The 15,128-nt window shown below is 37.8% G+C and overlaps 1 pseudogene across 1 annotated transcript; it reads left to right on the top strand.

The window, feature by feature from the left end:
• Window positions 1-10,515: 10,515 nt before the first annotated feature.
• LOC137722323 (serine/threonine-protein kinase-like protein CCR1 pseudogene) lies at window positions 10,516-13,305 on the top strand (annotated as a pseudogene). Its single transcript, XR_015961604.1, has one exon. The product of XR_015961604.1 is annotated as a serine/threonine-protein kinase-like protein CCR1 pseudogene (transcript).
• The last annotated feature ends 1,823 nt before the right edge of the window (window positions 13,306-15,128 follow it).

Raw genomic sequence — 15,128 nt, forward strand, 5'->3', positions numbered from 1 at the left:
GTTTTGATGCATTGTGACAACTTAAGTGCAACGTACATGGCTGCTAACCCCGTGTTTCATGCTCGCACTAAGCATATTGCCCTTGACTATCATTTCGTTCGTGAACAAGTTGCTTCTGGTACTCATCGAGTTCAGTTTCTGCCTTCCACATTGCAACTTGCAGATGTCTTTACGAAGGGGCTGTCTACGGCGCGTTTTCGATCTCTGTGTTCAAACTTTGTCTCCTCCCCGAAGTCAAGTTTGCGGGGGGATGTTGATAAGGTTGTTAGTAGTCATAAGCCGTCCTACCTACAAAGTACAAGCCGTCCTATAAGCCGTCCTACCTACAAAGTATAAGCCGTCATATAAGCCGTCCTACCCACAAAGTATAAGCCGTCCTATAAGCCGTCCTACCTACAAAGTATAAGCCGTCCTACCTACACACTTGTATCCCTTAATTTAGGGTGATTTGATCTTGATACTTGAAGTCATGTATATAAATCCTTGTAACCTTGTAGAGAAAGATAATGAGAATCCAAAAGTTTACAATCTCCTTTTGGGGAAGTAGGTGAACATCTTTGTGTAGCGGCAACTTTTATTAATAGAAGGAAGAAGTACCGATAAAAACAAGTCAAAGATGAATTAAGTTTTTTTTTTTTTTTTTTTTTTAATTTTTTTTTTTTTTTTTTTATAACTGAGAAGAGCTGTGATCAATGTTCTTTATTTTCTGTTCTCTTCAAAAGTATCTACACCTTATTTTTTTTCATGGAAAAAAAATAATTTTTAATTCAGTACTGTACCAAATACTAGACTAAAGAGTCAATACCATGAGTAAATAGTTAGTATTCCTGACTAAATAGTTAATACGCCCGACTAAAAAGTCTATACTATACGATTACATATTATTTTGTTCGACTGGGTAATCAGTATAGCCCAAGCTAACAACCGGGAGCTCTATTCTCTATCGTCAGTTGTCCCACTAAACAAGTGCTGTGATCTGGTGATCGTAGGCTGCAACCAATAGCCCAAATATTTCACCTCTTCCTTTCTTACTCACCTCAACGACAGCACCGCATTCTCCTGTCCACTTTCCTCATCAGGACAGCTTCAAAGAAGTTCCAAATCAAAAGATTATTGTAAACGCCACTCAAGAATGATATGTCGAAGCCACTATGAATTATTGCGCCAACCATGCACTTGCATTTCTCAAAAATATAATTACGAAAATATTCATTTGATTAGTTGATCAGAGCAGCTTACTCTATTTTGATCATAACCCTTCCCTGTAGACCAGATGTGGTAGCAAAAATTCGTCGTCTTCAGTCTTCACGAATTTGTACCTACAAAACAGTCAACATCTTTTGATCAAAGACCAAAGCCTCATGTACTCATGAGGTAGTTGGGGGGAGGCGGGGTGCTTGGCCAATGGATTTATGATGTTTAAGTTAGTTCTCTGTAAACAGTAAGTGTTTAGGGCTTGTATATGTAGCAAAAAACTTACCAAAATTTGGTAGAAATTGAGGTATTTATAGGAGGTGGCCGACCATAGGGTAAAGCTTTTACCTTACACATGGCAGTATCATTTGGCCAAGGTGTGTCATCCATTGGATGACTGAGGAAAAAATATTCCCAAGATTTTAATTAGGGGATAATATCTTGGAACTATAATGGAAGCATCCATGATTGATTGTGATAGAGATTCCTTGCTTGATGGGATTGATCTCCAATTATGAATGTATTAAAGATAAAATTTAGTAATTAATCATATATTTAATGTCTTTGACTTTTCCACGCCATGCTGAGCTGCACGTGGGAGTATTTGATAGCCCTGACCATTTAATGAGGGCAATCTTGTCTTTCTTGAAAAAAAAATTCACATGCTCTTCTACATTTTGGGATTAATTTTGGCTCCACACCAAAGTTAAACTATAGTCTTGAGAAAGAAAAACAAAAAACAACGCTTATTTTATAGAAAATTAAATTAAATTGACAATAAAATGAGTAGTCTTGGCCTCTCGTAGATTATGGTTTAACTTTGGCCTTCTGAGTTAAAAAAAGAAGTAATATTTAGTAATTCTAATATTCTATGGAACCTTAAGAGCATCCCACATCATAGAGCACGTTAGGCCGTTGGACTTTCACATGGGCTACATCCTTATTATGGACCATTTATGGTCGTTAAACTTGGCCACATATCATGAAGTACGTTGGAATTCTACTATAAAATCAATTGGTAATAGAAGAATAACCCAATTTCTTATAAAACATTCCCCATCCTCACAATAAGTCAAAACAATGGAGTTAGTTAAACTGATTTGTTTGATTCTAAGAGCAGATCAAACTTGTCCTCCCTATTTTCTCTCCATTTCCAGAGAGAATGGCTCTTTATTGAGACCATCAATGGTCAGACTAATTTTTTGGGTTTTGGGAAGCAAAGAACATTGGATTGTTAATTTAATATTCTGATTGAAATCTTGGCATTAGATTAATTTATCAATTGAAATCTTAATAAAGAACGCGACAAAAACATTATTAATAAAGAGTAAGTCATGTAGATCCTATAAAGACATATACAATTTTTTTTTTTTTTTATTCAAGCGATTTTATTCTTCTAAGTTACGTTAAAAAGAGAAAGAGAATTTGATTCTACGAGGCAGTGAGTTGAAAAAGAGTGCATGCCAAAGTTTTAAAGAGACAAGCAAAATAGTCTAATACCAATGTTGCTTTCTACTCAATCATATGCTAGCCCGACAAAAATGAAGTTTTATTTTAACAATCATTGGTAATATCATAAATAGAATCATATAATTATAAGTTGTAAATTATTTTTGTCAAACTCTCAATGTGTGCAAATGGTGATTACTGTATTAACAAAAAGTAATCATGTATATGTATTTTGATGCGAATTCGATCCCTACTAATTTTCTTCTTTCCTATTTAATCCACTAACAATGTCATTCTACAAACAGGGCTCAAGAGAAAACCGTCAAATGTAAACAAAGAAAATCCAAGAGAAGTTTGGTGAGTTGGTGCACATCATCTTCCAACGGCAGACCACATGGAAATATGGGTGCTCAAGAAGCAAGTGGGTCCACTTCTTGGATTTTATTTGATGGGCCTTGCCGCCTCACTCAAAGACTGTCACAAAAATGGGTCTTGACTCTTGGATGGCCTAAAAATTAGGGGATAGAGACAAGGCATGGTTTCTATGATTGCATCATAGGCTTAATGTTGAACAGTAATGTAGGATCCAAAAGTTTCGATCATATTGACTAAAAAATGGTTTTAACCGTAATGTAGGTCCTAGTTCACCGTCCAATTAGCGCCTAGTATTTTTTAAAATCTTGAATGTGTGTGAGCTAAGTGAAAACCACCTCCTATCTTTGTTTTGTTTTATGTGTGATTCTAGGGTTTTTATCATAAATGGTCATTGAAATAGACCATCACCATCAAGATGGTCCCTGAAATTGACAATCAATCAATGTAGTTCCTAAAAATAGATGTCGCAAATCAATTTGGTCATTCCGTCACAATTCTGTTAAAAAAATCTATTAAGTGCTGATGTGGCACATAAACGGGCCTCATAAGTCATTTTTTTGTACAAATGGTCCTTGAAACTAACCCGAGACATCAAAATGGTTCCCGAAATTGACCCACGACATCAAAATGGTCCATAAAATTAAAAATTGATCAATGTAGTCCCGCAAATGTCTCAAATCGACGTAGTCCTTCTGTCACAATTTTGTCAAAAATTCTGTATATACTAATGTGACACATAAATGGGTCATACAAGTCTAATTAAATTTAAAAAATTACAAATATGCTTAATAATTTAATAGTTAATAAAAAAGTTGTCAACCCAAAAACCCAATTATGCAATCACCTTTGATTCCAGTCCACATTTCTCTACCTCATTCGCTCTCTATTCTCTAAAAAAGTCTCAATGTGCCCATCTTTACACACTTCGACACTCTTCACGGAATTGAACCTGAATTGAGATCACCTTTGGTGATGGCTTGGCCGATTGACAACGACTTATGGGACATCACCGTTAACATTTAGGCAATCAACATCCTCACAACCTTAATCTTGGAGAGGTTTTTGGGCGCTTCCCTGGTGGTCTGGTGATGCAAATAACAGCGAGGTCTGCCTTGAGATAGTGAGGTTATACCTAAGGTGCATCTATTGTTGGTTGAAAACTATTTCCACACCTCCTCTTACCCTTGAGAATTTATGAAAAGGATCTCTCTTCAAAGTAGGCCCTACTATAAGAAAAAAAAAATTCCATTGTGTAGAAAGGTATTTAGACAACTATTTTAATTAATTATTAAACCCACATCAGCACATAACAAATTTTTTTACAGAATTGTAGCGGAAGGATCATATTGATTTGCGACATTTATTTTCAAGGACTACATTGATCGATTTTCAATTTCAGGAACCATCTTGATAGTGTGGCTCAATTTCAAGGACCATCTTGATGATGTGACTCAATTTCAGGGACCATTTGTGATAAAAGCCCATAAATCTTGTGGGGCCCATTTATGTGACACATTAGCACTTAACTGAATTTTTAACAAAATTGTGACGAAATGACCACGTTGATTTGTGACACGCATTTTCAAGGACTGCATTGATTGATTTTCAATTTCAGGGATTATCTTGACGGTAAGGGTTAATTTCAAAGACTATTTTTAGGCATAGTTTCTATGATTGCATCATAGGCTTAATGTTGAACAGTAATTTAAGGACCCAAAAGTTTCAACCATATTGACAAAAAAATGGTTTTAACCGTAATGTAGGTCCCAACCCACTGCCCAACTAATGTCTAGCGTCTTTTAAAACCTTGGATGTGTGTGAGAAGCTAAGTGAAAACCACCTCCAATTTTTGTTTTCTTTATGTGTGATTGTATCACTATCATGATCTGATGCTATTAATTAACATGTTATAAGGCATGTTTGCACTTTAAGGAGTGATATCCATTGTGCCATTGTTTTTCTAACATCAGTGTTTCGTTACAAAATTCTCAACATTTTCATGAAAGATTATGTTAATGAGAGTATAATTTTTTATTTTCTCACATGGTCCCCAAAATTTCAAAGATGATCATATTTTAAGTTCCCACATTACTAATTAGAAAATGATCTTCGAACCCTACTTTTAATGTTCGACGCTCTCCTTTTTAACTTTGTGCATTGATTATCCTACAACAACAACAACAACAAAGCTTTATTCCACTAATTAGGGTTGGCTAAAATGTCAATGCGCTCAATTTTGCACAAAGTCTTCTATTAGCTCCAAGTACTTCATGTCTTTTCTTAGAGTCTATTTCCAAGTCTTCCTCTACTAGTTTTGCCTAAGTCTCTGTCTTCTAATCGGAGTATCTATAGGTCTTCAGTTCACATGTCCAAACAACCTTAGTCGATTTTCACTCATCTTATCTTCAATTGCAGCCACTCCTACTTTACCTCGAATATCTTGTTCTTAATCATGTCCTTTCTTGTGTGCCCACACAGCCAACCAAGCATTTACATCTTCACTACACTCATCTTTTGCACGTGTTGATGATTGACTGCTCAACATTATGTGCCATAAAGCATTGATGGCTTTGTTGCCATCCTATAAAATTTTCTCTTGAGTTTGAACACCGGCATAATACACATGATGCACTCTTCCACTTCATCCATCCATCTTGTATTCTATTGTTGAGATCTCCATTCAATTCTTCATTCTTTTGCAAGAGTATTAAGGTATTAAATGAAGTATAAAAATCATTCTCCTATTAAGTATATATTTGTAACCAGATATGAGTCGAATGATAACACCATGAGACCACCTTCGTTAAAGCCAAACACGGAAAACTTTATTTTGAATATTCATAGCATACATTGGATTGTTGGATTGACCAAGATATCATCCCAAATTCTCCACCTTAATGCTCAATCTAAACCAACAGTAAGTGATTTGAGTATTTATCATAAATGATCAAAATTTAATACTCAATTTCATAAATGTCAATTTTTGTAAATAATTTCAAATTTAATCGAAATTACACTCGAAAAGGCTCAAATACCTTGAAAAAAAAAAAGCAGTATAAACCTAAGTCTAAACCCTCTGAGACAAAAGTATGCACTTTTGCCGATTCATTTACCAACAACAAAATATGCAACTTTTGTAAGCTGATGAATGGATATGGATTCACTGAGTAAAAATTATTATCGGTGTGTATATAAACGGTGAACCTATTAATTCTAATCATAGTTTTCCTTAATTCTAGCAAAGAAATAAAGTTTCCCTTGATCCAATACCTACCTATACCACATACAAAGCGACTGAATTTTATGGCTTATCACCGGAAAAATTGTCGGCAACTAGATTCCATGAAGATGATTCAATTTTGGTGGAAAGAAAATTAAGAAAACCCACATCAATGACAACTCATATAGCAGTTAGAATAATTAAATGAAATCATCCGTAAAACAAGCCAAAGAGCTCCAATCAAAATCCTATGGGAGTTTCTTTAGAATTCAAGGGTTTTAGTCAAATTACCCCAACCAAGTTGGGGGAATTAGAACCCATGAAATAGGCCGTGGCTATTGTTAGTATTTTAAGATATTTTCATGGTGTTGAAGCTTACTTTCCAGTATCAAGTTAGTGTTTCCTGGTGACAACCAAATAGTATGAGAACTTCAAGGATTTTTGTTGTAGTGTAATTTGATTTTAAAGTTTTGGGCATTTAAGTCTATTCAAGCACATTTTCTGTTATAATTGATAGTTTTTATAAAAATGGACATTTTTGAAATTGAAGGATAAGTTTTGGCTATATATGATAAAATCCCAAGTGATTTTGTAAGATTAAGATACGAGACAGCCCCATTGGGTTTGTTTTGGCAGAAAAGGCAACTGGTTCTGACCAGAGTCATTTCTGTTGGGGATTCCACATAGAGGCCAGACAAACGTGACCTAGCAACCCCGTGATATAAGATCACAGTTGAGAAATTCTAGGGCTTTATATTTGGCAGCAAATATCCCAGCACAACCTATCCTTCAATATATATGCTGATGTTTTGATCTAAATAAAAATTTTCATTAGCATAATTGAAAATAATTAAATTCAGTTTGTTTATTTATATGCTTGTCAAGTGGGCCACCTTCACAACTGATGTCGATTACAAGTTTTTCCTATCCTGTTTATCAAGTTTTTAACCCTAGCATTGCTGTGATGTTTATCATATATTCACTCATGTTAACAATGCATATTACTGGTTGCTTTTGTTCATCAAGCCAAATAAATGATAGCTGCGATCACTGGAGCGTCCTTCCCATGTACGATCCCAAGCCAATACAATTGCTTATCGCTTAGCATGGTACGCTCTTCATACTGGTTGCTTTTGTTGTTGGTTTAAAATCCTCCGGACCTCATCTCTGACTCGTTATTAGAGGATTGTTATAATTAAGTTGCTGCTGTTTTTTTTTTGTACGGATTCAATCTTCTACGAAAGCTATCGTTTCTCTTCTAAAACAATGCATATTACTGATCCTATAATTTAGCATAAAAGTTTTGCTATCCCGTTTTTAAGTTTTTTGGATGACTACATCATCACGTGATGTTTGTCATATTATCTTAACGGTGCATGTTACTGATCCTATATCTTAAAGTATGAGTTCGTTACCCTTATTCTTAATTAAAATTTAATCTCTTAGAGCAGCTCCAGTGGGAGCTCCTGCTCGAGGGATAGGCTTCGGAACAGGGCTGGATTGCCTGAGGGAGGAAGCCCAGCGTTGGTTGGCGAGGGAGCCTGAGCAAGCTCGAGCGCCAAGCCCGTCGATTCGTGCTGGCCCGAGCGCCCGAAGTCAGTCTGACGTGGGCTGACGTCAGGACGACATCTCCACACTTTTTGAGGGCCACGGAGACGTGGGTTCTGACGAAACCGACTGTGCCGGTGACGAGAACAGACATGCAGACGCCATATCTTGTAAAATTTCTGACCTTTTTTTCTTCTAGGTTCCTCTCTGATGTCTCTTTTTCTTTGTTTCTCCAAAACCCATAATTGACAAAATTTGGAACCCGTTTTTCAGTTGGATTGGATTTGAAAATTTGGGTTTTTGATTTTGATATGCAAAAAGAAAGAGATCGAAGAAGACAGGTAAACAAGTGCAGATTTTATTTGATTTGGGATATTAAAATATCTACCCCTTCACTCCCCTGCAAACTCATCTCCGCCGCTTCCTCCTCCTGCGACCACCATCTCCTGCTGCTACTGCAACTTCAAATTCTGGGCTTTCAAACAACCCCTCTTCCATTTCAGCAAGACCCATTGCCAGAATCTCAGGGCTTGGTTCTCCGTCAGCATCGGATTCGGTTTAACCTTGCTCTTCTTTGTCTCCCTCCTCCTCATATGGGAGCTCGGCAGAGCTCTCAATCTTTTTGTATTATTTTATAAATAAATAAAAACTATTATTTTATTGCCTATTGCCAAGGTTATTCAAGTGCAACGGTGGAGATGCAAAAGGAAGTTACTGTTCATTAAGGGCAGTTACTGTTCACTGGGTGGATTGAATAGTGAATAGCCTGGGGAGAGGGCTCCCACGCTGGAGTTGCTCTTAAGCTTAAAAGTCGGGTGGAAAAGCCTGAAAAACTCTTGTCCATGGTTCTTCGATACTAGATGCTCCGGAACCAAAAGAATCCTTAAGTAGAATGGGATCGATCTCAACTCAACACCTTTTTCTTGTTGGGACTTCAAGCTATTGGGTGAGCACAACATGATGGAATTCTATAATTAACCTAAATTTGGGGTGAAAGTTTTTGTCTATCGTTGTCAGTTATAGTAAAATTAGTTATGATTCAGAGAAATGGTTGTTTCACTTGTGACGGACGTCAGCAATTCGAGTTCACTTTAAAAATATGTAAATCAAATACACCGCATATCAATGTTACATGTAGAAACGTTGCCTACGAGTTTGCTCCATATTTCCTAGGTATAAAGAATTTAATTCGTGGGCGGCTTTTTTTTCTTTCACTATTTAAATTTCTTTCGAGCAACCACTTAGTACTATAATCTAATAATATTTTTCTTCATTTGTAAGTGAGAGGTTTTAGATTTGATTCTCGCTAAAAGCGAATTTGAACCGCATTATTACTAGTTCATTGTGAAATTAAACTCATCCCCGTCTCTTTCAGTGTTGATAATATTGTTTGTAAAAAAAATTCTTTCGAACAAACCCACTTTCTTGCTCATTGGTACAGTTACGATGTTTAATAAATAGAAACTTTTTAAGTATGGTCTTCTTATTTACTATTTATCAAGTGCAAACCGACACGAATTGCTCATGTGCATTAGATCCTCCATTTTCATTTGGATCCACCAAATAGTTTCTGCAAGTGTCTTCATATTTTACACCAATATCTTATGTAACATGTGTGATCTTAGGTAACAAGAAATATTCATAAATAAGGTTATCTTAGACGAGTGGAAAATGTTGGTGGTCTGATTATTTTATCAGAGAGTGATGCTATGTCTGTAAAATATATGTGTATGTTGGCCAAAGAAAGTGAAAGTACGTGGGAGGAGGGTGAATTGGTAAATAAAAATGAGAAAACGAAAATTGAAATTTATCTTCATGGTTAGGAAATAGTGCTGAAGACATATGTTTGACACAAACATGATGCTTCTGGAAAGTGTCAGCAACAAATATTTAGTATGAACAAGAGAAACAGGAATGACATGTATTTGACATGAATATGATACTTTTGTAAAATGCTAATAACTAGTGTTTGCTGCGAACATGATAGCTATGAAGTGTTAATTGCACGTGTTTTTTGCAACAAAACATGAGGGTTTCGTAAAATGGTAATGACACGTATTCTAAAGTAGTGGCAATGGCACATATTCAACACGAATAGACAATTCTGAAAAATGTTGACGGTACGTATTAATATAAAAGAAAACTAATGAAAATGATTTGAAAATTTTGAGTTTTAATGATAAGGTCAAAATAAATGATAAAGTAAATAGTACCAGGATTGACTTTTTAGTGTAAAAATATAATTTTTCGTTAAAGTGAACAGTACTGTGGGTTTTTCGTTAAAACTTCCTTAATATAAACCTGCTATTAAACCACGGTGAATAAGTATGATACGGCAATGTCAGATTATTATTATCTGATACAAACTTGACAGTTCTAAAAATGTGCTAATGACTAGCGTTGGACACAAACCAGACAGATCTAGAAGCATTAATCCATCATAGATCCCCACACAAACAGCTAAACAATTCAAATAAAGAACTCAAAGGATCACAAATTGAACACTTTTTACAAATTATATATAAAGAACTCAAGTGATTTCGATAGTCAAACCCCAACTCTCCCCACTTGTTCAAGTATGTATCCGACATAGCAGCGGTCTGTAATCCTGGTCTGACGGCAACACAGTAACTACATACACCCAATACAGCCAGGATGCGGTAAACCAAAAGATATCCAGCATTAAAATATAGTTAAACTCAGGTAACTAGTTCGAGTACTTTGAATGGGAGTCTACTCAAAAACTGTAAAAATGACTGCGACACCCACGTTCTTTCATCGTCACCATCCTCACACTCACAGCTCTAACTTCAGCAACCCAACGACACGAGCAGCACAGACAGGCAAGCTCACCATCGAATCACTCCATGCCACCATCACTGATTCAATTCTAAACCCAGCAAAACCATGCAAACCCAGCAAACCATTTCTGGGTTCTCTCGATCCGTACCTTCTCTGCTCCTCCTCCTGCTCTTATGTTCCACCACCGCATCTGGGTTCGGATTAATGGGACCCATCTCGGCCTCTTTCGGCAAAGACGGCTTCTTTTGCGCCATAGACGCCAGTGGCAAGCAGGACGTGGTTTGCTGGGGAAAGAACAGCTCTTCGTCGACGCTGTCTTCGGCGTCTTCATCGTCCTCAGCCTCCTTCGGAAATATTCCGGCGATGGCTGCCCTCTCCGGCGGTGAAGATTTTCTTTGTGGCATTTTAGCTAACACCTCGCTGGCGTATTGTTGGAGCCCCGTTTCTCCGGGTATAGATCTTGTTCCTCCCGTATTCAAGTCCGCTGCTTACTCTCATATTGCTGCTGGGAAGAGCCATGTCTGTGCTATTAGAGGGTCGTATTACTCTGATCACGAATTTGGAACAGTAGATTGTTGGGAAATTTTTGAAACATCGAATAAAAGTTTGAGTTCAAAACAGAGCAATCTGTTTTCTGACCAGGCAATTGCCAATCTTGTGTTCAAAACGGTTGTTTCTGGCGAAGGGTTTAGCTGTGGGGGTGTTAGAGATGGAGGGCTGATTTGTTGGGGACCGAATTCTTCGAATTTAGGCGTTTCGGGTTCGCTACAGAATTTCACAGCTTTAGCTTCAGGGAGGGCCTCAATCTGTGGAGTTTCAGATTTTGGTGAATTGAAATGTTGGGGTGACGCTGATTTGTTGGATGGTCGTCCAAATGGAACTCAGTATGTGTCTTTGGCAGCTGGTGATCACCATTTTTGTGGGATTCGACACGACAATCATAGAGTTGAGTGTTGGGGCATGTTTAACTCCTCCTTGATTCCAAAGACTTCCGGGTTTTTGGCGATTGCCTCATCGGATTATACCACTTGTGGGATCAGGGAAGATGATTTGGTGATTGATTGTTGGGATACCAATGCAACTTCATCCCCGCCGGAGTATGATCCTCCATTGGAATTGTGCAGTCCAGGTCTTTGCACTCGTGGTTCTTGTGGCCAAGGGGAGTTTGCTTTCAATGCTAGCATACTCAATGAGGTGGATTTGACAAGCTTGTGTGTTCGAAAAGATCTCACGATTTGTTCCTCGTGCGGGTCAAATTGTTCCGAAGGATTCTTCTTGTCTAGTTCATGTAGTGAACATGCTGATCGAGTGTGCACAGCTTGCTCTCTTTGCCAAAACAGCTCTTGTTGGAATGTTTGTGGGCTTCAAACTCCTCCAGAAATGAGGAAGAAGCTTTGGAATCATGTGCGTAGGTTGGTGATCGTATTCGGGTCTTCTGCTTTGGGGTTTTTGTTGATATTAACTTGTTGGTGCCTTCTTCCCCATTTAACAACTGCTCGAAAAAAAGAAGGGACAAAAAAGCAGTTTAAATCTTGCATTGGGAAAGCAGAGTTGGAAGCTGACAATAATAAGGATTCAAATCCTCCTCTATCTGTGGTTCCCTGTCCTGGGATGGCTCAAGTGTTCCGGCTCTCAGAACTAAGAGACGCCACCAACGGATTCAAGGAGTTTAATGAGCTTGGCAGGGGAAATTATGGCTTTGTTTACAAAGCTGTGCTAGCAGATGAACAGCAAGTTGCAGTCAAGAGAGCAAATGCTGCTACTATAATTCACACAAATAGTCGGGACTTTGAAATGGAATTAGAGGTCCTTTGCAAAATCCGCCACTGTAACATTGTGAACTTGTTGGGTTACTGCTCGGAGATGGGAGAAAGGTTGCTTGTGTACGAGTATATGGCCCATGGGACGCTTTATGACCATCTCCATGGTGGCCTTTCTTCCCCGAATTGGAGCCTCCGGTTGAAAATTTCAATGCAGGCGGCTAAGGGGCTTGAGCACCTTCACAAGGAATCCGTGCCTCCCATTGTTCATCGCAGTGTCAAGACCTCAAACATTCTTTTAGACGCTGAATGGAATGCGCGAATTGCAGATTTCGGACTCCTTACATCTAATGACAAGGATGTCAACGGAGATTTGGCCAGCGATGTTTACAACTTTGGAATAGTACTGCTGGAGATCCTCAGTGGAAGGAAAGCTTATGACAGAGATTACACTCTGCCAAGTATAGTCGAATGGGCACCGCCTCTAATCAAACAGAACAAGGCAGCTGCCATAATTGATCGTTATATAGCTCTTCCGAGAAATGTTGAGCCTTTGCTTAAGCTTGCTGATATAGCAGGACTGGCTGTAAAGGAAAATCCAATCGAGCGTCCTACAATGTCGGATATTGCATCTTGGTTGGAGCACATTGTGAAAGATGGTTTGACCTTGTAATTTCTGAACCAGGTCGCCGGCAATTCATCAAAGATCAATTGAGCAAAGATTGTTACACTTGTTTCAGTAAGTACTGCTCTAATCTTCCTCAATTGTACATCTATTTATGAGCTGCTTGTAAATGAAGTGATTAATCTTCTTTCTTCGTTTCTGATTATTTCCCTTAATCCACACAAAGTGAAGGGAAGACTACTTTCGTACTTTCAGTTTTCCACATGAAACTTGACTAAATAATTTGCCTTCTCAAGTAAAACATTGGAGAGCCATAAGGACCCCATTTCCCATCGTTGCGTTTTGTATTAACATCTCCCATTTCTTTTGTGTATTTTATCAAGACGATAACAATGTTCTGATTTAAATTTGTTAACTATCGTCATCATTGTACTTCGATGTTTTCGTTCATATTATTCATTGATTGCACAATATGTAGTAATTAAACCAGATGTAGTTACTAAAATCAAGCAATGTCAGCTCCATAGGTTCTACTTATGATACAATTGCACAAAAGATTTCTCTGATTTGAGGAGTATTCAGTCATTCACTGCATTATCTATTATCTCTTTCAACCGCAATATTTCGATCATCTGATATCCGCACAAAAGTTTTTACCAGGATACCTTGTGGCTTGTGCAACTCAGAAATGTGAAAACTACAGCATCTTCTGAACTGAAGCACTCATACGACGATGGGTTTCAGAAGAGAAAAACAACCTTATCTTTGTGATGCACAAAAGAATGAAAGATCTCAGAAACCTTATGGGAAAAGATTTGCAACCTCATCTGTCACTTTTGCATTGCAGCTTCTCTCAAGGCCCCGCAGCAGTGGCCGTGCAAACCATAACCAAGTTGAAGACAAAAAATAGAAGAGGTAATTGGCCTTTTAGATGAATAGTGCTTTGTTGACAAGATGAGCTTGTTTTGTGCAATTTGCCAACTCAAAAGCTTGGCATTTGACTTGATTGGTTCCTGAGCTGAGGAAATAGTGGGGAAAAAAGACACCTCCACTGCTAGTGCTTCACAGTTCTCACTTCTCATACTCTAAAAGGGCATGTTCTAGTGACTTGAGGCTCTATCTTGGCTTCGGAATTGGGGGGTCATCAAGGGGTAATGCTAGATAGACCAAATTTGTAAATCAAATAATGTGTCACCAATAAGAAATGAGTACATTAATCAACACTTAAATAATACTCCACATTATTTGGTTTATAAAATTTGGTCTACCTAGCATTACCTAGTAATGTAGACGTATATCTACCTTCCTAGTATATCCACGTATGGTGCCCCAACGCAGATATACTAAGCAGGACCACATCCTAACTCTAGGTAGTGATCACCCAAGGCGGATATACCAAGCATGATCACTTCTAGAATGCATATGGTCTCCCAACGCGGATATACCAAGCAGAACCATATGCATAGTCTAATAACGTAGGCAATGATCACCCAACGCGGATATACCAAGCATGATCACCCCTAACAGTCTCCCAATGTGGATATACCAAGTAGGACTGTTTCCTATAACTCTAGGTAGTGATCACCCAATGCGGATATACCAACCATGATCACTCTTATAATGCGTATGGTCCCCCAATGCGGATATACCAAGCAAAACCATAACATAATCATATTGTACAGGTAGTGATCACCCAACACGGATATACCAAGCAGGACCATCCATGTACCGCTACTATATGGTGCAGTAAATTCAACTCATAACCTACTCACAACTCAACCCTTATGAGTTACAACGTAGTCACCTACACCATCAACTTCTCATGGCCACCAACTAATATGTCACACAAGCATATAAGTTCTACCGAATACATCTAATAGGATTCTAGGATCACATTGTCATAACATTTATCATACTTATCATTCACATTATTAAGAAGATAACTAAACACATGTGTATATATATCACAATATGTTGTCCTATACACGTAAACCAATGTATAAATCATTTGGGATAACCACTAACCCATATAGGCCCACTAAGCCCTAGATAGACTTTAGAATTATACATTTTAATATTTAAAATCATTTCGTAGCCTATTGACCAAAAGTCAAGTCTCTATCAAGGGTGGGGTCCACAACCTTATACAAATCAA

Source organism: Pyrus communis, chromosome 4, assembly GCF_041283825.1.
Source record: "Pyrus communis isolate YQ-2024b chromosome 4, ASM4128382v1, whole genome shotgun sequence".
Classification (NCBI taxonomy): Eukaryota; Viridiplantae; Streptophyta; class Magnoliopsida; order Rosales; family Rosaceae; genus Pyrus; species Pyrus communis.